The sequence below is a fragment of the Gopherus evgoodei genome, chromosome 3, assembly GCF_007399415.2.
Source record: "Gopherus evgoodei ecotype Sinaloan lineage chromosome 3, rGopEvg1_v1.p, whole genome shotgun sequence".
NCBI lineage: Eukaryota > Metazoa > Chordata > Testudines > Testudinidae > Gopherus > Gopherus evgoodei.
The window spans coordinates 133,543,173-133,567,583 of NC_044324.1; the positions used below are offsets into that span (position 1 = coordinate 133,543,173).

The following is a 24,411-nucleotide window of genomic DNA, read 5'->3' on the forward strand; positions in this document are numbered from 1 at the left end:
AATAATAAGAACTGTACGTATTAAATGTAACTTGGAAATCTGAAGTTTATCAAAACCTGATAATTAAATTCAACAAATGTAATCCACAGTAATCCAATTATTCTGGCAAAGTGTCGATCTTGCTTTATCCTACTATTCTTAAGAAACAGCTATTGTCCAAACAGATCTCAAAAGAGAGGCTTTTTACGCTTCTCAAAGACCATTGCCAACACTAACTCTAAAGTCAGAAATATAAATATTTTCAACAATTACTTTGTTCCTTAAATCTAAATTTCAAACTATTTTTTCTCAGGTATTATAACAAAAACAAACCATAAATCAAGTTTTCCCATATACATATGCATACCTATATATGATATTTTGAAAAGTAATTCCAAATACACAGTCTGAGTTATTTTAAAATTGCTCTTTCCCCTGAAATCCACCAATTAGTTATAAGCACAAGTAATTAATTAAGAAACACTTTTCTTCAAGTTTACCATACACTTCTGTTTGAAACAAGTTCAGATATCAAATTCTTTAGGATTCTAATCTTTAGATTTTAAAATCTATATATCGCTTTCCTTTCTCTGAGCTTCTCGTAATTCAGATGATATCAGATCATGTAGGTAATTTTTTAATTCTTTGAAGTTACTGCATGTACTCCCCTCAGACATGCTTCCTTATATTTTTGTGTGCCCATGGACCACAGCTTCTTGTTTAAATAGAACAAACTATTCTCATGTGGTATCATAAATTCATTTTTTGTCCCCACATTCCATATAATAAGTTCCAGAGTCAAGTTTGACAATCATGCTGGGTTCAATCACGAGCCACCTAATGTGGCTGTGCAGGGGGAAAAGGGGTAGAAGGTGTCCTTGAGCACTGATAATTATTTATTTGCTCCCAATGTACCTTATCAATTTAACCTGGTATTAGATATCAACTCTATACGAATTCTGCAGCCCTTTTTCCACAGTTCATATTCAGTTGGGATCCTGAGAATCAGAGGGAATTTGCAGTTCAGTTAAAGATGTCACAATCACAATAATCTTTTCTAGTAGTGCAAAAGGGTTTCTCTATTGAGCCTGCTTGTTTTTCTACAGGTCTTGGGTTTTCAAAAAGCCTTCCTCTCCCTCAGCAGCCAGCTGGAATGGCATCTCAGTTGGCAACTGTTTCCAGAAGTTCTTCACGTTATAGGAAGCAACCAACATTTTTAAGGCCAGATAGGGCTTTTCACCCAATTGAGGGGTGCACCCACTTGTTACGTCTCTTCTCTCAAAAGATCCCAGATGAATCAGCACATTTCCCCAAGAAATCAATGAAATAAATTACCATCTCATGACTGTTCCAGTAATTTAACAGTCCTTCAGATTACCGGGATTCCACTGTTATACTTCTTGGATTCACAATGCAAATTTCTCTCTGAACACCTGGTTTTCACTCAGCATTTGTTTTTCTCCACCTCCTTCATTTGCATGTAAACCAGATGTCCATCTGGACAGTTGATTGGTTTGGAGGGAAAGGAGGAACAATTATTTTGCAGACCCATTCAGTTGTGCTCAGGGCCAGCTTTGGGCCGATTTCCCCGATTCCCCCGAATTGGACCCCACACCCGAAAGAGGAGCGTCTTTTTAATTTTTATTCACCCGGTGGTGGTCCGGGTCTTCAGCAGCACTTTGGCGGCAGATCCTTCCCTCACTCTGGACGTCTTCAGTGGCATTTCGGCGGTGGGTCCTTCAGTGCCGCAGAAGACCCGGAGCGAGTGAAGGACCTGCCACCAAAGACCTGGACCACCGTCGGGTATCCAAATTGGGTCCTGCACTTCCTAAAGCCAGCCCTGGTTGTGCTGGGATATCATCTTACAAAGGTAGAGTAACACAGCTGTCCCAGAATGACCCTGCAGGTATCTGTGTTGGGAAAACCAAGGGCAGTTAATATACAGATGGTCTGTATTAACTTTAACTGGTTACCCTTGTGGGTTTGGGTAGAATGGGAGAATCCCGAAAAGCTGGGGCAGATCCTCTGCCCCACTTTCTCTCTGCTCCCTCCAACTCTGTGGTGGCAATCATCTTAGAAATGCTATATACCAGGGGTTCTCAAACTTAAGCTTGCAAGCCACATGTGGCTCTTTTACAGTTAAAATGCGGCTTGCGGTGCCTCCCACACCCGCACCCTGTTCTCTACCTACCAGACTAGGGCAGGAGAAGCACAGGGCTTCTGCTCTGCAGCAGGATGGTGGGGCTAGGTGCTTCAGCCCTGAGGGGATGGGGGGTCTCAGGACTTCAGCAGGAGCAGGGCTGAAGCCCTGAGCCCCGGCAGGCATGCCCAGCTCTCAAATTTCTGAAGATTATCGTATGTGGTTCAGAGGATCAGTAAGTTTAGCCATTCCTGCTATATACTTTAGATAAATAATGAGGTCCAAAACCAAGAGGATTCTGTAGGAATGGGGAAGAATATCAAAGGCGCAGCATTGCCCCTTCCATGCACTCCAGGCCTTAATGCAGACACTTCTCCACATGTGGACAGAGGAGAGAAAGTTGGCCCAGTTTCACTGATGTAAATCTAGAGTAACTTCACTGAAGTTAATACAGTTACTAAAGATTTACACTGGTGTAACTAACAGCAGAATTTGTCCCACTATGAAAGTTACATGTTACCAATCATCAGGTACACTTTTAATTGAACAAGGTTCCCTTATTGATATTTCAGCATACTTTGTACTCTTGTTTTTTCACCAAAATCTGATAATTGTTGTTTAATTTTGGTTTGATTCAACATATTCAGGTTATGAGTTCAATCCTTGAGGGGGCCATTTAGGGATTTGGGGCAAAAATCTGTCTGGAGATTGGTCCTGCATGGAGCAGGGGGTTGGACTAGATGATCTCCTGAGGTCCCTTCCAACCCTGATATTCTATGACTCTATAGATATAGATATTCCTTTGAATCATTTTTCAGCCAGTCTGTGTTTTTTTCTTTATATAATGCAATTCTAAAATATGAAAATCTGGTTTTTGGTGAATTTTTAATAACACGCTTTTTCTCTAGTTGAGCATTAACCCAGTCAGCAGAGATTTGTCAGAGTAAGGGCTTTGCAGACTTAATACTGAAACAATGCTGATATTAGGTTTCAACTTGAAAGCATCGTGTTATCACCAATAGACCTGCGGGTTTTTAATATGTCTTGTTGCCCATAATATTTAACAGAATATATTTAAATTGCTTAATAAATTTAGTTCATCAACACAAAATCCATCACACATCTAGTTGTTATTTTGAAACTACTCTGAAAATAAAGACATTGTAACGATGTTGGGGTAGATGTGGGGTAAAATTTCCAAAAGTGTCTCAGTGACGTGGGAACCTAAATTAATTTTTCAAAGGTGACTTAGGCACTTAGGTTCAGATCCTCCAAGGCATTAAAGCTTCTCACTCCTAAAATGGGAATTAGGCACCTAAATACCTTTGAACATCTAGGCCATAGGCACCTAAATCTCTTTGAGAATAATGAAATTTGAAAATGAGACTTAGGCTCCTAAATCATTTAGGGCCAGATTTTTAAAAGGTATTTAGGTGTTGCTGCAGTCAGGGTCTCAGCACCTGATTTAGTAGCCTCAATTTCATTTTTAAAAGATGTTTAGGCACTTAGAAGTCTAAATGACATCCTGTGGGGAGGATCCACAAGGTCCAGGAACTCAAATAATTACAGGGGACAATCAAAAATATAACAGGGATGGGTGTGAAGGTCAAAGGGTCAAACAAAAGGAACCTGAAGGGGACACCGAGCAGAGAACCTGGGACAGCGCCCACCGCTCCTCAAAGGTGTCAAGAGAGCCAGCGGACGCCATCCAGAGGAACTCTGCCCAAATACATGAGCGAAGGCAGGATTGGAAATAGGCCCTACAGTCACAGGAAGCCCCCTCAGTCAACCTCCTCTTCCTGGTCTTATAGATGGCTACTTTTGCCAGCGCTAGGAGGAGGTTGACATGGAGGTCCCATGGCTTTGTGGGGTCACAGATAAGGTGTGTGTATATGAAAAGGTGAGGGGAAAAGTGCAGCCAGAAATGTTAAAAGGATGTCCAGGAAGATCTGGAATAGGGGCTGCAACCTGGCGCACTCCAGGTATACGTGCATCAGGGTCTCCCTCATGGTGCAAAAGGGACAGCTGTCAAGGACAGGGATGAACATTGCCAAGTACACGCTGGTGCTCACGGCTCCATGGAGAAGCTGCCAACTGATATCCCCGGTGGGCCTTGGGACTAGAGTGGAGTATAGGCTGGCCCACCAGGGTTCCTCACTCTCAAGAGGTGGTAACAGGTCCCGCCACTTTGTATGGGGGCAGGATACGAGGTGAGGAAATAAAGGATGTGGAGCATGAGCGTGTACAGATGTTTCCTTGGTGTGGTCCAGTATATTATCCCTAGAATGATACGCCCTCCCTTTCCTACAAACTGAGAAGGGATTATTTTAGGTCAATTAGGGACACTTGAGTCCAATTAAGGGCTGCCTGAAACCTTTAAAAACCCCTACTCTGGTGAGGCAGGTGGGAGGAGAGACAAGCTACTGAAAGCCTAGTGGCAGCAGGGAGATTGGCTTCTCCAGGGTGAGAGGCTGTTCTCACCCCTACAGGGGAAACAACCAAAAATGAGTGCTTGCTTACAGAAGGGATGAACACCTCAGGCCTACAACAGGACAATCCCCACCCCAACGAGGGGGCAGGGAAAGATATCTCCCTTTGTTTTGTGTTTGTAAATTGGTTTCTTTTTGTTTGGTGGAGGAGCACTCCTTGGGCCAGCCCTGAGGCCTACCTTGAAAATATTGATAAGTAAATACAGAGGGGGAAAGCAAACAGTGTGAGGCTGATTTAGCTCAGGCCCTGCTACTGCCAGAGAGGGAAGTGCTAAGTTCAGTGAGATGAAGGAGGTGCCTTGTCATACACATTTTATATCAATGAAAAGTTAGGGGTGTGTCAATGCTAATTCAACCAAAAGCAACTCTTCAGTTTTGCCTCAAGATGAGCCTTGCCATTGAAGAGCTCTGTGTAAAGATAACACTACTTTTCTATGGAGTTGTACTAAAACTTCAGTGTTAACCAGCGATGCTAGTTTTCCATGATAAAAAAAAATCTGATAAAAACCCATGAAAATCTGTGTTTTTCAATGATTAAAATGAAATGTTGAACTTCAGTTTCCATAACTATAACAGATATAGGTATCAGTTGAACACAATGTTTTATTGCTATACAGTAGAACCTTGTTCATCCAATTGTCCATTATCTGGCTCTCTCTATTCACCAAACCACCAGCCACCCAGGGCTCAGGCTACCTGCCCCGGGTAGATAGCCTGAGCGCCCCCATCTCAAAATAAGGGATAGAAAGCTCTTTGTCCATTTTTTTCATTATCCGATCTGGCCCTAGTCCCAATTAGATCAGATAAACATGGTTCTACTGTAAATTCCAAGCACATTCAAAAAATCAACCACAAGAGGGGGAGATTACGTGCATTGAATAAGTGACACTGACACTTTCAGTAACATTTAGTTAATAGTTAATATATGTTTTTATTTTTTCACGAAAGATAAAAAATAAAGAATCTCTGAAAAAATGCAAATTGTGTGTTTCCATGGCAAATAGATTTCTAGGATACCTGGTGTTAACTCCTCTATCCCCTCCATTCATCTTGGTGGATGTGAATGCTAAAGTAAACTCTCTAATAGTCAACATTAACTATTCCAGCTGGGTATTTCAAAGGTGCGTAAACAAGTTAGTCTCTCTTTAAATTACTAGTTTTCATTGATGAACAGGTTAGCAGACAGAGGAACGGGGTGGGAGTGAAACCCACAGAAGGGTAAATTCAGACCTGCTACAAGTAGGCTAAATAATACCATTAGTGATAGTAGATCAGTTGGACTAATCAGTACAATTAAAAATCTAAAATAATTCAAAAGGATTAAAAGTTTGCTCCCATTATGTAATAGCAGAAACAATCACATAAAAAAAATATATTAACTCAGATAGCATAATATAAACTACTACAGTGAAGAAACTGAAATAATTCTTCTTTCTGGAATTCCAGTCATTACCTCAATAACATTTACTGTGTGGTGGTAACTGAAATAACTATTTGAAAAATGGCAACTTTTTCCTCATCATACCAGCTTCCAGTGACCTAGCACTGCAAACAGAACCATGTGGGTTGACTTCTGTGCTCATGTGAAGCCCTGTTTAAATCAGTGGGGCTTTGCACAAGCACAGGGCTTCACCTGTGCAGTTGTTTTTGCAGAATAGTTAACTGTCCATATCTGTTTATCTTACTAACAAAAAGAGCTACATCCAATCAGACCAATGGTCCACCTAGTCTAGTATCCTCTCTGTGGCAGTGGCAAGTACCAGATGCCTTGAAATCAGATGTAAATTCCCCAGACTGGGCTATTATGCATTAACATGAGCAGGAAGGCCAGTACAGCTAGTGGTTTTTACTTTAATAACGATTTCATTTTAAACATGTTTTTACTGCAGAACTAATAGCTGTAGGAGGGTGATTGGACTCTAGTCTTCCTTACACATTTTCATCAGAGACATCAGCAAAGTTCTGACTGCAGAATCTTTATCTGATGATGATGAATGATGATGATGATTGATTATGACACAACCAGATAGAGATCAGCTTGATTGACAGATCCCAGGCTGAGTTTGCAAGACTGGCAGTGTGGGAGAAAGAGGGGAGGAAGAGTTCTTTTTTTTTTTTTTTCAGTTGTAAACTGAGTAAATTAGATACGGAAACCACTAAGTAATAATAAATATGGAATTCCCAAATTCCACATTTATAATATCCTGTTTCCACAATTGAACCTGGCTTCAGTTTCAGAGAAGAAAATACTTACCCATCCTTGTAGGACAAAAGGGCAAGAAAAATTGTGTGTTTGTTCTCTTATTGAGAAATATAAAGGATGTATTAGAATCTCTCTGAACAGTTCCTATAATCAGTAGTGACTAGCACACTGTAAATAGCATAGATCAGATAGACAGAAGACAGGGTGGGCCTGCACTTTCTTCACTGACAGAAATTATGTTATTCAAACTACTTCTGTAATTTCCTTAGGTTTTTGCCTTGGGTTAATATCGTAGACACAAATCTAATATGTATTTTTTCTGTCAATATCTCTTTAATTTTCTACATATATTTGTTTTATGCCTCAGGAAAGGTTTCTTTTGTGAATATCTGTTGTTAATAATTCTAAAGATATTGTCTTGTCTTATCTGTTCATCCAAATTAATGCTTATCCGTGATCCATTATCCAAAGGGAAATACTGTGTGTGTAAATATCACAGACTATCAAGTGCTGCTTCTCTCACCAGAACAAAAGGAACTCACAAGATCCACAAGTGATTAAACCATGCGTCAGAGGCTGGTACTTTATACAGAATGCATTTGAGACAAGCTGAACAGGTGGCTTCATAACAGACTACTTCGGTATTCAAACTCTTTTTCAAAAGGTATTTACCTTCATATTCTCTTCCAGTTTTGCAAAAGAAAAAAAAATGTCTTCCACATGGCTAAACTAGCATCTTTTGAATGAATGATAGGTGACTATTCAGTGCTGCCAGCTACAGGCTGACCAGCAGGCCAATGTGGAACAGTTAGAACAGACAACTTGCAAAAAAGAAGAAGGAAGAGATGAGACAGTTTCTACAGTCCTATCTACCTCTGTTTCCCATAAATCTTCTACTTGTTATTTTCCCCACTTACAAGATATTGTCATAGTAACACACTGCTGAAAGAAGAAATGTTGTTCATTTACGTCCAACAAACGGACAGACTAAGGGGAAATCACCTTCAATGAAATAAAACATTTTTTAATAAAATGTTTAATTTAAAACCATTGGGCGATTTAGCATTCAGGCTCCACTCTATCAAGAAATGAGACTAGGACAAATTCATCTGAATTTGTAACCAACTTAAGAATTATTGTGGGTTAGCTAGACAAATCTTTCTGATTAAGAAATACAAAATGACATCCTGAGCCTCATAATCCTGGAGAAACAGACACCGCATGGAAAATAACTTCAAAAGTGGGGCTTTATAAAAATAAAAAATCCAGGCACTTCTATACAGCAGAAGCCGCTGTGCAGAATGCCTGGCACATCTGAGCTACTGAATCCAGCTCTGCTGGAAGTTAAATTGATAAGGGAACTGCTCATAACAGTCAAATAATAAAACAAGCAGCTTATTGCAAGCTAGACTCACTGCAGTGAAAAAGAGAAAGAATGTCTGACAGAGAAGGGTAAATAAATGCACAAGGGCATTGGGGTTAAGAGAAAAAGGCTGGAAAAAAGAAATGGCGGCTAAAGCTGCAATAATCAAAAAGTGTAGTTAAAGGCCCTTTAGTTTCAGTAAAAAGAATCAAGTATCTAGAAAGCAGTTCCTATCCAAAATGTGAGTGCTGGGGATAAAATTGTTCTACCTCTGACAAGACTCGCTCAAAGTCCCAGAGTTCAGTAAAGTATTAAGTTACACGTCTAGCTACAGGGTATCAGTGGACCAAGAGCAATAGTCAGCGGTATAAAGAGGAAAACTATTTCACTTGGATTTGACAGACATATGTTTTCACTGCAGCTCACTGTATGACCCTCTGATCAAGTGAGCACTGTATCTATAGCATTCATGCTAGAAATAGGCCACTGTGATAAAGTCAGTCTGCAATAATCATATCCATTTCCTCTTTGATTAATTCTTGTCCTGCTGTTTTGACTATGAGGAAATTAAAATAAAGAACATGCATTGTTTTAATTGCCCCAGCACACAAAGGAGGATCTAACATTGAAACACCCCAAATCCCACACCTCAGCTTTGTCAAGTTACACACAGGACTTCTGGTTCAGTTTCCCTGGCTTTAGCAAAACCCTCCCCATTAGGATGGGATTTCCCTCATAACTTACCCCCTGAAAGCAAGGCTGTAGTTGGCTTCCATTCATTTTTACAACCAGGCCCTATGGCTGAAGCTTTGAGGAGAGAACAGTGCCTTCTAGGTTCAATTCTCAATGACACTGATTGGAGGCACAGTATCTCTTTTAGCAGCCCGCAAACGCCAAAGATGGGACAAGAGGAGGACCAGCCAATCTCACTGAGAGGCCAAAGAGCAGGGCGGCGATTTAAAGCCCACCCAGTCTCCACAATAGACTTCAATGTAAAATCATAGCAAAGCAGGGGGAAGGGCTTCATCCTCTATTTTTCCCACAGTACAGGGACATGGACCATCTTCCCTTTATCTGTCCGGCTTCTTTAATTACAGTTCTCGTCTGCCTCTTTCACTCTCTTCCCCTCTAGCCAAAAAAATGGAATACCTCAAGAGATGATTCTCATTTCCCTCCTACCCACTCATTTTGCAAATGGGGATCAGGGAAGGTTTGGTGGAATGAGCCCTGTTCATTCTCTGAGGAGCAGAGGAGAGCCCTCAGAGGTTTGTCTTCATCCTCTGCTCTTGGAGGGCTAATATGGAGGTCTCTTTTGTCCCCCTCTTCTTGAGAACTTATGGAGGAGCCTGGAGGAGAACTATATCTGCATAACCTCAGTTTCTTGGTGACTTCACGGGCTGCTTGGATTGGCCACAGCTAACAGCTCCATAATTGCCAGGGATTCAGTGCCCACGACCATGAAAGCTGCATCACATAATTAGAGGAGTAATAGAGAGAAGAGTCCTATCAAGACAAACCTCAAAGAATAGAAGACATTTTCCTGATTTAAAACAATTAAACAGAAAAGAAAATCAAAGTAACTGTTACTTTTTTTAGAACCCGAGAGGGAAACCAAGTTTGGAGAGTGAGGTAAGGAGAAAAGGAAAGGGAAGCCAAAAGGAAAACCTCAGGCTTTATCATTTCTATTTGTAGAGAGCTCTAGGGAGGACCCAGTTGGAGTCAAGGGGCCTATACACATGTTTCTCTAGGACAATCCCTGATACACCCTCTCTCAGTGGGGCTGGGGTCCCTAGTTACACCCAGCTACTAATGCTGTGTCAACCCTGTCAGGCTCCCACATCTTAGACCTTGTGGCAGGCCTGCCACCTGCCAGCCTCCCCAAGTTGTTTGCCAATGGAAAAAGAAAAGAAAAAAACTATAAATGTTCTGACACCACTGAGAACAGCCCCCTTCCTGGAGCCTACCAGCCAGGGCAAAGGTCACTAGCACTCCCTTACTTCAGGGGTGTTTGTGTAGCAGCTTCATGTGGGGCCCCGACAGTGTTCCCCCACAGCTTCGCCCAGTCTTGCTTTCTTCACAAGGCTGAAGAGTCTCTCGCATGGGAGGATTTGCTCTCATTGCTTCAGGAGATGCTCTAGCTGCTCCCTGCTCCAGCTTTCTCCCTAGCTTCCTGCAGCTTCCTCCTTTAAAAGCTCTCCAGGCATTATTAGCAGAGGTGGAGGGGCAGGGCTACCTTAGTATATAGACCCTCCTTGGCCCCTTCCCTGTCAGTGAGGGCCTAACTAAGAAATAGGGTGACCAGGTGTCTGGGTTTTGAATGGAACATCTGGTCGAATAGGGATTCTGGTGGCTCCGGTAAATACTGCTGACCGAGCAATTGATGGTCTGGTTGGAGGCACCGTGCAGCATGATTGGCAGGCCCCCCCCTTCTGCTCCTATGCGCAGAGGCAGCCAGGGGTCTCCGCACACTGCCCCTACATCAAGCATTGCCTCAACAGCTCCCATTGGCCAAGGGGAGCTGCGGGGGCAGCGCCTGCAGACAGGCACCACACAGAGCCATCTGGCCACGTCTCTGCGTAGGAACTGGAGGGGTGACATGCCTGCTTCCAAGAGTTGCTTGAGGCCAAGAGCCTGCACCCCAACCCCCTCCAGTGCTCCACTCCTGTACCCCAGCCCTGATCCCCCTCCCACTGTCTGAACCCCTCAGTCCCAGCCCAGAGCACACTCCTGCATCCTAAAAACCTCATCCTCAGCCCCACCCCAGAATTTGCACTCCAGCCAGAGCCCTCACACCTCCCCAACTCCGTGCCCCAGTCCGGACCCCCCTCCCTCACCCTGAACCTCTCATTTCTGGCTCCAGCCCACAGCCCGTATCTCTTCCCATATTCTAACCCCCTGCCTCAGACTGGAGACTCCTCCCATAGTTCCCAGCCCAGAGCCCCCTCCTACACCCCAAACCCTTCATCCCTGGCCCCACCCCAGCCAGAGCCTTCTCCCCACTTCGAATCCCATCCCACTGCCTCAGCCAGGAGCCCTCTCCCAAACTTTGAACTCCTCATTTCTGACCCCACTTTGGAGACCACACACCCAGCCGGAGCCCTCACTCCCTCCCACACCCCAGCCCCATGAGCAGGGCCTTGGAGAAGGGGTGGGGCATGGGTGGGGCCTCAGGGAAAGGGTGAGGAAGGAGGCAGGGCAGGGGTGTTACGTTTTGTGCAAGTAGAAAGTTGGCAACCCTACTAAGAAGTGCCAGCTAAGTGCCTCACTTTCTTTGTGTTAAGAAAATGCTAGGAGAACAACAGTTTCTGCTGTATTTCTCCCTGTCCAAGCAAACCTCCAAAATAACCCCATTACAGGTTTAGTTGCACACTGGAACAAAATCAGAAGAGGCTGTTTTGAATCTGGAGCTTTGAATCTGAGTCAGCAAGCTATGTCCCATTGCTGATGCTTCGGTTTACCTGAAGATCTGCTTTTTTGCCAGATACAGCATCAGGACCTTAGGAAGACTAGAGTGGAGTGAGGGGCCAGGTTTCTATTTTGAGCAGTTTGACTTTGGGCAACAGAAACTCTCTTTGATTAACCCCATGATTCCACACAAAAAGAGACTGACACAGACTCTTAAAACAAAGTAACTAGTTAATAAAACCAATGTAACCTCCAACCTACCAGGATCTTGCAATGGAGATCAACACAGAAACTCTCCAATGAGACATTTTTCATTCTGCTCCCTTACAACATTATACAGGAAAACTAGAGGGTCTTTTTTATGCCTCATGAATAAGGAAAGTAATAAAAATGCCCCCTAGAGAGCTAACCATGTAATAGCAGCCAATCAGTATGGATCCACATAAAATTGCAGTAGATATACTAGCTTTAATAGAAAATCTATTTCCAGGGATACCGCAAACAGACATTAAATGTGACCCTCTAAATAGGCAGGGAAAGCATATGAAGTCCCCACAAGACTGAAAAATAAACCCACCAAACATGACTATACTATTATTGTAACCCTCTCACACCCCAAGGACAGAGATCGTGTCTTAAAAGCAGCTTGCACAGAAAGGAAATCAATTGGAAGAACAACACCACTCTTCTTTTTCTCCCAGATCTCAGCCCAATGACCCAAAAAAGGATGAGAAACTTGAAGGCAATTTAAAAAAAAATCCTTTATCACTGAGGAGCAAAAGATGGGATGTTATTTCAACTTCAAACTAGAGATTACATATGATTCCATATGACAGAAAAGTTCTGTGGCTGTGCAGCAGCTGAAAATCATTGCCAGAGACAATCTGAAGGGAAAAATTAATCACTCCATAATTCAGATAATGAAAAACTCAGGCTCTCATTTGATATTGGAATCCACTAGCGTGGCTCCTGCCTGGTGCTGATCAAGGCTGGCTGTTTCCTAGCCCCTCTCATCCTTAAAGGAGGCAGACTGCCCTGTTACCATGAATATAATTGTACTATACTTCTAAAATGTTTTTTTTCCCAAGAGAATAAAATTTAAGGCTATTGGACATTATGATGATGGATCCTCTCAAATATCTTGTTTCTTTTGTTATTTCTAAAATAGTAATCATAAGAAAGGGCTCCATCATGCTCCCTGACATGACCATTGGCCTGCTAAACCCAGGGTTGTGAGTTCAATCCTTGAGGGGGCCACTTAGGGATCTGGGGCAAAATCAGTACTTGGTCCTGTTAGTGAAGGCAGGGGGCTGGACTCAATGACCTTTCAAGGTCCCTTCCAGTTCTAGGAGATAGGATATCTCCATTAAAAAAAATCAGCTTCCAGTGCCCCTCCCATATGCTAGTGGGGCATATCCCTTTAAGAGGGTCTCTGGGGACACCAGGGCTTGATGAATCCCTGACTATGCAGTTTCAGTGGAGCCATGTTGCCAAGGAGAGCAGGACCATAGTTGTTAGCATGGCACAGACCTTCCTTGCAAGAGTCCTAACCCTCTCTACATCTCCTGGGATCCACACAATTTCAGTTGGATTGCATAGTTTGTGACTGGTCCCCATAACTTGTTTCATGAGGAAGGAGAATATCTAACATCCCCTACATTCTGGTTGAACAGCTAGGGCAGAATCACTGTGAGGAGAATACTGCAGAGTTTTCCTCCACTTTAGCTCCTTCCTGAAGGAAGGGATGATCAGGTCCAAATTCACTTTTATTTATTAGGCACATATGCCTGAAGTCTTCTGAGTGTCTTAAGCACACTAAAAGCAGCAATCATCAGAAACCAATGATAATACCTAAAATAGCAGAAAAACACACAATCCAAACTAAAAATAACCACAACACAACTGCAACCCACTCTCATATCTAATCACCTCCTGTCCCCTAAACAATTAAAACATCTGAGCCTTTGTCCAGAAAGTGCCATAGGATTACATGCTCATGCTCCAAAATGTCTGTTAGTCTATAAGGTGCCACAGGACTCTTTGCTGCTTTTAGGATTACATCTGTTATATATAATAGTCCAGGGGCGTTTTGCTTGAATAAGGAGTTCAGGAGTGGGCACTATGGCTCTGTGATTAACAGAATAAAAGAACAGGTGTACAAAACGATTTTTAAAAGCTTAAGGAACAGCAAATTAAAATTGCACTATGTGATGTACATAGAACATGATCACTTATGATCATGTTAAAACTGGATCCCATTCTGCATTCCTTACACATCTCTAATTCCTCGTGAAGTCAGTGGGACTATTTAGTGCTCAAGGAATATAGGATCAGTCTTATGTGGGGAACAGTTAATATCTACTCTGGTCTGCCATATTCACCCCATCTAGATAAGATGTTAAAAAAGAAGTTTCAGGGGTCAGATTAAATTGCTAAAATCTGTGAATAACATGTCATAACTTCAAGGATATTTTGAAGGTTCCTGGTTCTGATTTCCCCAAAATCAAAGTGCATTTACTATGCTCCATCATTTGACTTTGTGCATAGCAAAGGTTCCCCTCTCTCTCACTGGTGTTTGCCTCTGGAAGGAGTTGAAAGCACAATGGTTCTGAGTAATTCATTTGCATCTAACTTTAACTTTGCAGAACTTTAATGCTAGCAACAGAGTTTCAACTTCTTATGCTTGCATTCTTTAATTGCTTATGAAACCCTGTCTTTGGAACTCTAATGGCAATCCATAAAATAATACTAGCTTTTTGGTTAAGAAAAGGAACGAATCCTTTTTTCATTCCAGGATAGTTCATATTTTTAACCTTTCATTTTATTGTTTTCCTATTCAATATTTAAACTAAATGTAAGAACAGAATAAGATGACTGACATCTGACAAACAGGATACAAATGCGGTGACATATTTCTTTTATGTATTCTTAAGGCACAGTATGTTTATATACTATCCAATAAAGCTGAGGTTTTGTGCCCTTTCTATCCATTACTTTTCTGTGGGAATGTGGGATTCTTAATAGTAAAGTCCCATTTTTTGCATCTGTCCCTAGATGTTGCTTAGCTCCCCTGGTGTATGGAATACTGTGCAAATTCAGTCATTTATAAAACCCTAATATGTTTAATAATGTAAAATAGTAATTCTCAGAAACTGAACTTATATCAACTACAGGTATAGCCTATAGCATCAGCATGGAGTTTTTGAGTGCTGCAATTTAAAATCTAAACAGTCTGTGAATAATTTCTTTTAATTTAGGACCCAATGCTGCATCAAGATCTGTCCCTACTCCCATATAGAGTGCTATTTACTTCACTGATGGAGGGAAGCTCAGCAGGCAGGTGATGAGGATGAGCTGACACAGTTGGAGAGCACATCATGATTGCGTCTAATCCCCAGCTGGAGGACATAAACAAAGGCTCCAGTTCCATGTGGAGCGTAGGGCGCAGGAGAAAGCGGATATTATCTGCTCCTGTGGCTGCAGCAGCAGATGAGGCAAGCCAGCCTTGCATAACCTCTATGTGGGAGAGGTCCTGATCCTCTAAGGGGACACCAGAGTCTCGGACCAGAACCCAACTATTGTTTTTGTTATTACTCCATATTTCCTTTTTGTCTATATTGTGACGAATAAATAGAACTGTGAGGAATGGGCTACAAATGTAACTGTGTTGGCTGATGATTTGTCCCAGGTTGGTGATAAGATGCCCTAGCTTACACTCATCTTATTTATTGTACAGTGAATAAATTACTTCCATATGCAGCTACAATATATCTTCTGTATATGTGTACCTGTATTTTAGTAATTCCAGTGCCTCACATTTAAACAATTAGTGCCCAATAATGGTGTTGCTAGCCACTTTAAATTGGAAACTGAAAAACTCTTCCTCACTCCAAAATCATGGTAGGATGCTGATTGGGGCATCCATTCAATATTCTGGACCAGAATGTTGGCTGAATTAATGACAATTAATTGCTGCTAAAGATTTAACAATATACATGTAAATATATCTGCTTCTGCTAAGTTAGTAGCCATAATGTGTGTAATAGCAGGTTTAACCATGATGGACAATGAGTATACATATTCAAGGCAGGGTAAATGGATTGGTTATTTCAAATTGCTAGCTACTCACTCACTCCTCACTCCTTTGCATAATGCATGAAATCGAAATGAAGAAAAGATGCATTTTCAGGTTCATTAAAGATGAAATTGCAGGTGAATTAAAATGCACAAATATTTAGATCTGTTACTTTTCAAAACCCATCTCTAGAATCCTCAGTGGCTTTATATGTTTCCTAACTGAAAGAATTTTTTCACAACTAATGAAGGTTCTGATACAACAGAGACATTTCCATGATCCACATTTACAGATCCTCTGCCAAACTCTGGGGGGAGGGATAGCTCAGTGGTTTGAATATTAGCCTGCTAAACCCAGGGTTGTGAGTTCAGTCCTTGAGGGAGCCACTTAGGGATCTGGGGCAAAAATCAGTACTTGGTCCTGCTAGTGAAGGCTGGGGGCTGGACTCAATGACCTTTGAAGGTCCCTTCCAGTTCTAGGAGATAGGTATATCTCCAATTATTAAAACCCTCCTAGGAGCTGGAAATTATTCTTAAAATTAGGAAGAGTGCAAAGAGGATGTAGAATAGATTAACAGCCAGTGACATTCTGTCCTGGTGGATATCTACCCAAACTGGGTAGCTAGTTATTTTTTCTGATGGTCCAAATTTCTTGGTCAAGATATAGTCCCGGTCTAGACTCCAGAGAAAATAATGAAAAAATAGTAAAAATAATGGTAATAATAAGTAAATAAAAAGATTTTGGGGTAAATTCAAAAGTGTCTGGCAGTCCAGATTTGGCCTGTAGTCTGCCTATTGACTACCCTTGACGTAAACAATGAGATTTTGGCATTCAGGAATTTTGTACCAGCAAAAAGACACTTATCTTTTTTCATTAACGAAGCCCAAAAGTTTCATAGCAAGTTTTGGGAAAAGTCCCTTTTGTGCTAGGAAAGAAAATGAAAAGAAAGAGAAAGTGACTGTGTCTGAACCAACTTTTGAACTTTCATGAGTTACACCAGCAATTGTAAATATGTATATATGGTATAAACAGAATGTATGTTTAGACAAACCTAAAAATATGTGATATTCATGTTGTTTGGCTTTTTATCTGAATGATCAAAACCTTCCAAGCCTCACAAAAGACCCTCCAATAACCTTCTATACTTGGTCCCCTCTCTCTATTACATGATGTGCCATCTTAATTAGTAGAGGACTTGGCAGACATTAATCCCATTCAATATTGGAGCCTCCTATTCAATGGGAGATCAGATAACCAGCTGCTTGTCATCAAAGGGTCTCATTTTTTGGGACTGACTGACCTGGTGACCTGATCTCACATAGTGTAAGTAATTCCTGCTGTGTCTGGATCATTTGCCACTTTAACCATTCAAAAGGAAGCTTGGTAACTGTTATAGGTTAGGTTACACCTTGTTGAAGCTGGTGAGTGTAACAGGCACCCTTCCTTCAGATTAAATGTAGAAAGCAATAGAGAGCCTAAACCAAAACACAGACATGTGCCGTCATTCAAAACAAAGGCACATATGTGTCTGCTCAGGAATTATACCTGTGTGGGCAATGGGTTTCACTGGGTATTGTTTGGGTGGAGGGCAGTGTGAGTAGGTGAGGGAAAAGCAAGAGAGAGAGCACAGAATCAGACAGAGCAGGAAGCTACAGACACAGCCTGGACAAGCCTGGTGTATGGTCGTGAGAGAAATCTGAAGAGCAGGCTTTTGGGCCGATGCTGGTTAAAAGTTTTGGGGATGTAAGAAAGGAAACTACCTCCTGTTGTTTAGTTTCTCCTGTGCTAAGGGAAACAGGATTTAGTACAATCTTTCAAAATAAAAAAAAATTGCACCAAAGAAATACCTGACTCCATTACAAATTTCTGCTTCCAACTGGAACACTCTACAAGAACTCAAATTTTTGGCAAGTCACTCGAGTCAAAAGGGGTAATAAAATTTTCATCCCCCCAAAACGTAAGTGAATGGAATGTCAAATTGGTTTCTTATGAGCACAGCTAATCTGTAGACTAGATCAAGAAAATGAAGGATGAATTTGAAAAAGAAGAAAAAAAAAGAAGCCCAGTACAGTCTTGGACCTAAAAGCAGTATTTTTTTTACATATTCAAATAGCAGTTTAATGTGAACCAGGAGAAGATTACTGAGTACCAAGCATCAGAGGAAAGCAATAGCTCCCATAATAGCCCCATCCTGAAGAATAAATCCAAATTGGGTCTAGTAGACCCTACTCATGGTCTTCAAATACATAACCCAGCACTAGAAAGAATAGTTAAAGAGTGTAGGGGTAACGTTGGTATCTTCCCCTATTTCCTCTGAAGGTGATCACAGGATGCTTAATTAAACTTTCCCAAAGAACCTCAAAAAAGAATGCTGGCTATTGCCTATGAAGGTGTACAGTGGATGGAGAAAGATCCTCATACACCTGCACAGCGGAAGATAGAAAATGATCCAAAGAGTTCTAAGAAATTTGGTCAGAGACTCAAATCTGACCACTGCTTTGCACCACAATATATAAAATGGTAAGCAGGATATAACAACCATACGCAGTTTGATTTTATTGGATACTTATTCTGTGTTATATTATGCTATGTGTTGTGTTGTGTTGGATCTGCTAAGGAGTGGATTGCAACTTCCATCAGCCCCCTTCCCACTGGCTAGGCAAGGGGAAAGGTCCTGAATCAGAATGTGGCCAGGCTCTGCTGGGAAGCAGTGGCCATATGTGGAACAGACTGTGACTGCTGGACACTACAGCTGGGTGCAGGTCTGCGTGGGACTTACAAGGAGCAGCAGTGGCTGGGCAGGGAGCCAGTGCAGGTGGCTTTGATGAGAGACACTAAATGATTCTAGCCTGGAAACCCCCAAGCTCCTATCTGCTGGAATAGAGACTGGACTAGAGAGGACACCCCAGACAGTAGGCTTGAAGAGCCCTGACTCTAGACTGGACTGCCCCAGGGGCCCACACAAGAACTACTATTGCTCACTTGAATGATAACGTTAAGCCTCTGTATCCAGGGTATTTGCAACCTTTCTCTCACCTCCCACCCCAAGTAGCCCAAATCACATATCTTTTCACTTAACCATGTGTCTGAGTGGCTAATGGGATTCTCCAGGGCTAGGACCTACAAGGCTTTGCTGCTGAAGCACCTACAGTCCTTGCTTCGGAGTTGCAGTACAACAGGCATACTACTAGCACCATTCGGGTTTGCTGTATTCCAGCACTGAGCAGTCCCAATGATTACACGGTGCTAACCAATAAATATCCATACTGGGTATTTTGCATGATAACAACAGATCCTGAGAACAGGAGATGATATGCAGGTAGACAGTCCCTAATTTAGCAAATCTCCTTTCATTAGGAAGTTTTGATTAAGACTGATAGATGCACAAGTCAGAGTAAAAAAAAGGTCTGATTTACAGCATTACACTGGAGGTAACTGATTACAAAGGTCTTGGAATGAAAGATGCTCATTAAACAGAACTGCTGGTCTTCAGGCTTTCTACTGCTGACTGACTGCGTAATAAGTTAATCATTACTGGAGATACAAATGTATCTAACAGACAGTATCTGAACTTTATCAGTATGAATTTAAGCTCAAGCAAAACTTCCCCCCTTAGGATTTACTTCACATCCCATTTCCACCACTCTCACAGTATAAGCCACAAAACCTTTGCATTAATTTCTAGCACAATACAGTGAGCCTGCATATATTTTTGAGTTAGGAAACTTGCAGAGTGATTCTTTTTCACACAGACGATAAGGGCTTAATAACAAGGGGAGAGATAGCTCAGTGGTTTGAGCATTGGCTGCTAAACCCAGGGTTGTGAGCTCAATCCTTGAGGGGGACACGTAGGGATCTGGGGCAAAAAATCAGTACTTGGTCCTGCTAGCGAAGGCAGGGGGCTGGATTCAATAACCTTTCAAGGTCCCTTCCAGTTCTATGAGATAGGTATATTTCCATATTATTATTATTATTATTATAATGCCATGTATATATTTCCAAATGGCATTACTAATATTATGGCATTAACACCAAAACTTTTCTTGAAGGCTGGCTATAGCATATTATCTGACACAAATTTCCATATTCTCAAAATGACAATCAAAATGTTATATTGGAGGCATTTCTGGTGGTCTGCAACTATACTAAAAAAAACCTGTTTAATTTATAGTTATTCCTGCTAAGATTCATCACAATGGTCTATAAAAGAGATGGAGGAAGACCAAACTTTCTGACATTAGGTTTACAGAGTGATGGCAGCTATTAGTATCTTGACAATGACATTAACAACATATCAAGCAGATACTAAAATGATACAGAACTACCATAAAATGAGCACTAAATCCACATGAAATTTATCAGTGGAGTAAGTCAACTTATTTTTTTCCTGCTAGCAGTTTCTACCCTACCATATACTAAATAACAGCCCATAAAACTATAACTCATTTCAGTGTTTACACAGAAGAGAACTGATCAATGACAGGTTTATAGGACTAAATTAAAGTTAGGTTTTTTCTATATATGCTCCTTTCATCAAGCTAGTTTCCTTTGTGATTTTGATTGAACATGGCTATTCATTTTTATTTCAATACTGCACAACCCGCTATAACTTAAATCTTCTAAACATGTTCATTACAGGAGTGAAGTATAAAATAAAAAGACCTGTCATATACTCAGTCCCACATTTCCCATTGCCTTGCACCTCATTTAGTCAATTACACCACTGCGTGGTGAGTGCAACATGGGTGTAAAATTCCACCACTCTAATTGAGTAAATGATTTCACATGGTACTGTGCAACTGAGAGTGAGGTCTTATGGACATAAAAACATATAGAGCCAAATTATGGGCAAATACTCTATGATAATATATTACAGGGACATATATAATAACCACAAATGGTAGCATTAGAAGTGGGCTTTTGAGCCAATGAGTCTAGCGATTTGCATCAAACAGAAAGAGTTCCACACCTTGTATATCACCTTGGTTGAATATTGTTACTGAGCTTTAACTCTCCCTCAGACCTCAGCTCCCTACTTCCTGTATTATTCTTCCTTCAGTCCCTACACACCTTCTTCCAATTCTCAAGTCCATCTGAAAAGGCGCTTTCCCTAGCGCTCTTTAAGCCAAGACTTGCTTATCTGGGTCTCGCTTTACCCTGTGTTCAGCCTGTGTGCACTAAGTGAGGAGAGAGAAGGAAATGAGAAGTGAAAGAGGCAGAGAGGAAAGCCGCCCCTAATGGTGGGAGATCAGAATAGGACAGACTTTCAGTGATCTCTGATAGAAGCTCTTGCTTGACAGGCTGAGAGGACTGAGTGGGGAGACACCTAAGGCTGATCCAAAGTCCATTGTAATTATTAGAAGGGCTCCAACAGATTTCTTTGGTTCAGGCCCTTAGTAACAAACAAAACGTGATACTGTTGTGGTTCTGGGGTGAGGACTAGAATCCTGCCCACTACATACTAATAGATTAGTAATATAATTTTTAAAGGGTTCATAAGTATGTCTGTGAGTTAGAGGTAATCTTACTGGAATATATTAGATGAATTTTCATGTCTCTGTTGTCAAATAACTATAACATACAAGGGGAATAGAATATTTATGTAAATTATTTTAACGGGTCATTGCAGATTTTTATTAATTCATTTTATTGTAATACTTAAGGGCTAGTTTCTAATACCTTTACTAATAATTAATAATACTTTTCTCCTAGAATTGTCCCACTGAAATTAATGATTCTGTCTACATAATAAGATACTACTCAGTGTGAGTAGGGGTGTCAAAATCTGTTTATAAAGCTTTTGGTTTGGTTGTTGTCAAGTTTTGTTTGTTTTTGTAATGTTAATGACATAGTTATGTACTTTTCAAAATGGTTACGAGTTACTGATTATTCACCATCCTTTACTGTGGATTTGCAAAATTTTTTGACTGGGAATATTTTAATTACATTTTCTGTATATCTTTATTTCCACTACATATATCCAATCTGTTGTCTTGCCTCTTTCCTCCCCATTCCTATGTATAACCAAGTCTTAAACAGAAAAACAAAAACAAAATGCAAATTACTACAAACAAGAGCAGGAAATTTAGGGGATAAGATGAATGCCAAGAAAAAGATACAGTAGGAGGAATTAAAATTCACTGTAAACAACTAAAAGGTCAAAATCAAATTGGTATTCCTTTGTTTTACTTATAAAAAAACCTGTGTGATTTTCCCAAAATGTCTAAGATAAATGGGGAACCTCATGAAATAATGTGCTCCTATACATATTCAGTTAAATAATGAACCCATATACTAAATGCACTGCTACACAAGGGAGAGAAGGAAACGTTGTTGAGTCACAGATGAAAGATGTTTTTGAATGTCAGAACAAAAAAAATAATGACCTATAAAAAAGATAAAGAAAATCTGCCTTAAGAGAGGTCTTTTATCCTTATCTTGGAAAAAAACAAAAAAAAGCTTGCCCTGTTTTCCCCTGAGGTAACTCAATTTTAAGACAGAAATCTTCAAGGATATATTATCCATTATGGGAGAAAGTTAGTGTTCTGATTTAGTTAGGAAACTGAAAGTTATGAAGACACACAAGATTCTTAGAATTAAATTTGAACAAGCTCTATCAGGATGGCTTCTAACTTTTTGTAACAAAGTGACTGCCATGTCAGAACAGAGCAATTGTTGTCCAGGTAGTTCAGTATCATGTTTCTGATATTGGCTATGCAAATCCAATGTGTAAGATGTATAAGCATAACTTTTTGTTAAATATTGTATCATGAAGTGAGATTTTTTTTGTGATGCCAGCTGGCGATCAACTGTGATAGCCTTAGAATGTTTATCTTAGCTAGAGTAACTCCAGACATTGTCCTTATTCCATAAGGATTTATATTTTAGCTTCCAGTACAAATGTTAGACTTTTACCTTCATGCCTATCTTTCATACTGTCCAACTTTAACTTGGGCTCCTTTCAAAAACTGATAGGAAGCATTAAAGTCTACCAAAGTTCCAAAATATGGGAACATTTTTTGGCCCTGATTCAGCAAAGCACTTTCAATGATTTCAATGGGACTAGCATACTTAAAATTAAGTACATGGTTAAGTGCTTTGCTGAACTTGAGTTTTAAAGAGATACATTTGAAACGCCATGTATCCAAATGATGTTAGGCAGTTAGCTGTGTCTAATAGGAAGCAGACAATGAAAGACTTTTAATAACGAAGTACAAGTAATCCTGTTCTTCTGAAACCTGCTAGCACTCGATTTAAACCAGAAAAATTGTTCACGTCCAACTGATGATGTTGCCGCACCCAATTTTAATGAACTTTGGGAAAGTGACATCAAAGAGATAATAGGCAAACCTTTTCCAAATTTTAATAAATAGCATTCTTCATCTCTAAAACAGAAGGAAAAATAGTCCTTTGCTTACAGTAGAGGGTTTGGAGTCAGGTGATCTGGGCTCTAGCACCAGTTGTGCCACAGATTTTGTGTGACTTTCAGCAAAAAAACTTTAGTCTTTCTGTGCCATAGTTTCCCCATCTATAAAATGGGAATAAGTATTACCTACATTTTAGGCAACTGTCAAGGTTAAGTTAATGAATGTCAGTACAGTGCTTTGAGATCTGCAGATGGAAGATACTGTTTCAAAAAAATTAAACAAATAACTCCAAATATAACTTTGAATTCGGTGATTTTTTTTAGGAAATCATGTTTTTGTCATTGTTTTGTCATTGTTTTCTCTTTGGTTTTTATATAAGCCTAAGGAATCACACACACGACAGTGGCATAAATTAAAATGGGCCCTAGGATGATCTAATTCATTCTGAGGCTGTCACAGACAGTCCTACAAATATGGAGAAACATAACTAGCTATCTGACAAGCCCCCACAACATCTGGAATTTGGATGCAGGGGAAAATCTGGCCTTATGTCTCATATTCCCCTGTCTGGGATGGTGCTGTGTCTTTGCTATCCCAACATATGGCTGGGACTGAGACTTGGATGAGAATGAGCTGGCTGAACTTTAAACAAGACATCAGAGTAGGTTTTGATTTGGCTAAAGAATCTTGAAATTATAGAAGACTAGGGTCTCCATCCCTGCTATTAAGGATCCTCACCCCTTCTCCAAGAGATTTACAAGCAGTACATTCACTTTAAAAGAAAGAATGGAATGGTGTAATATAGGGCAATAATCGCTATTTATACTACAATGTTTTTCACCATCAAGTACCATAGGATATATAGACTTAAAATAAAAAGATAACCTTCCTGTTTACTCTGAAGGGTAAAAATATGAAGTATCTTCCATGTTATCTATGTAAATATACAAGAAAGTGATGGCAACTTATGTGGCAAATCATGATTATATACCAATTATAGATGAATTTTTATAATCAATTCATTCTATTTCCTGTTCCTGTTGGACTTTTGTATCTACAGAGTTGTTCTTTTTCACACTTAAAATTATAGCAACTCAATTAAGAACTCATTCGAATTCTAGAATTTTGCACCATGGACTCTGCAAAACTATTTCTGTAAAAATCTTGCAACAAATCCTGTAAGATCCAACTAAGTCCACCATAGGGAGTGAATTTTCATAAAGCGAAGACTGTACTATATCGGTCAAACAGTGTTTCCCATAATTTTCAACAGTGATGACCACTGACAATTCTCCTCTGCAGTACCTGAAAGGGCGTACAATTGCATCAAAGGGGAAACGAGTACAGAAGACATATTTTGCAAGTTATATTTTAAGCACTTAAAAACCCT

The 24,411-nt window shown here is 40.5% G+C and overlaps 1 protein-coding gene across 2 annotated transcripts in view; it reads right to left on the reverse strand.

Annotated features, from left to right (window-relative positions):
- Positions 1–24,411, reverse strand: part of PRKN (parkin RBR E3 ubiquitin protein ligase) — a 1,222,813-nt gene that overhangs the window by 776,892 nt on the left and 421,510 nt on the right. The gene's annotated exons all lie outside the window — the stretch shown is intronic.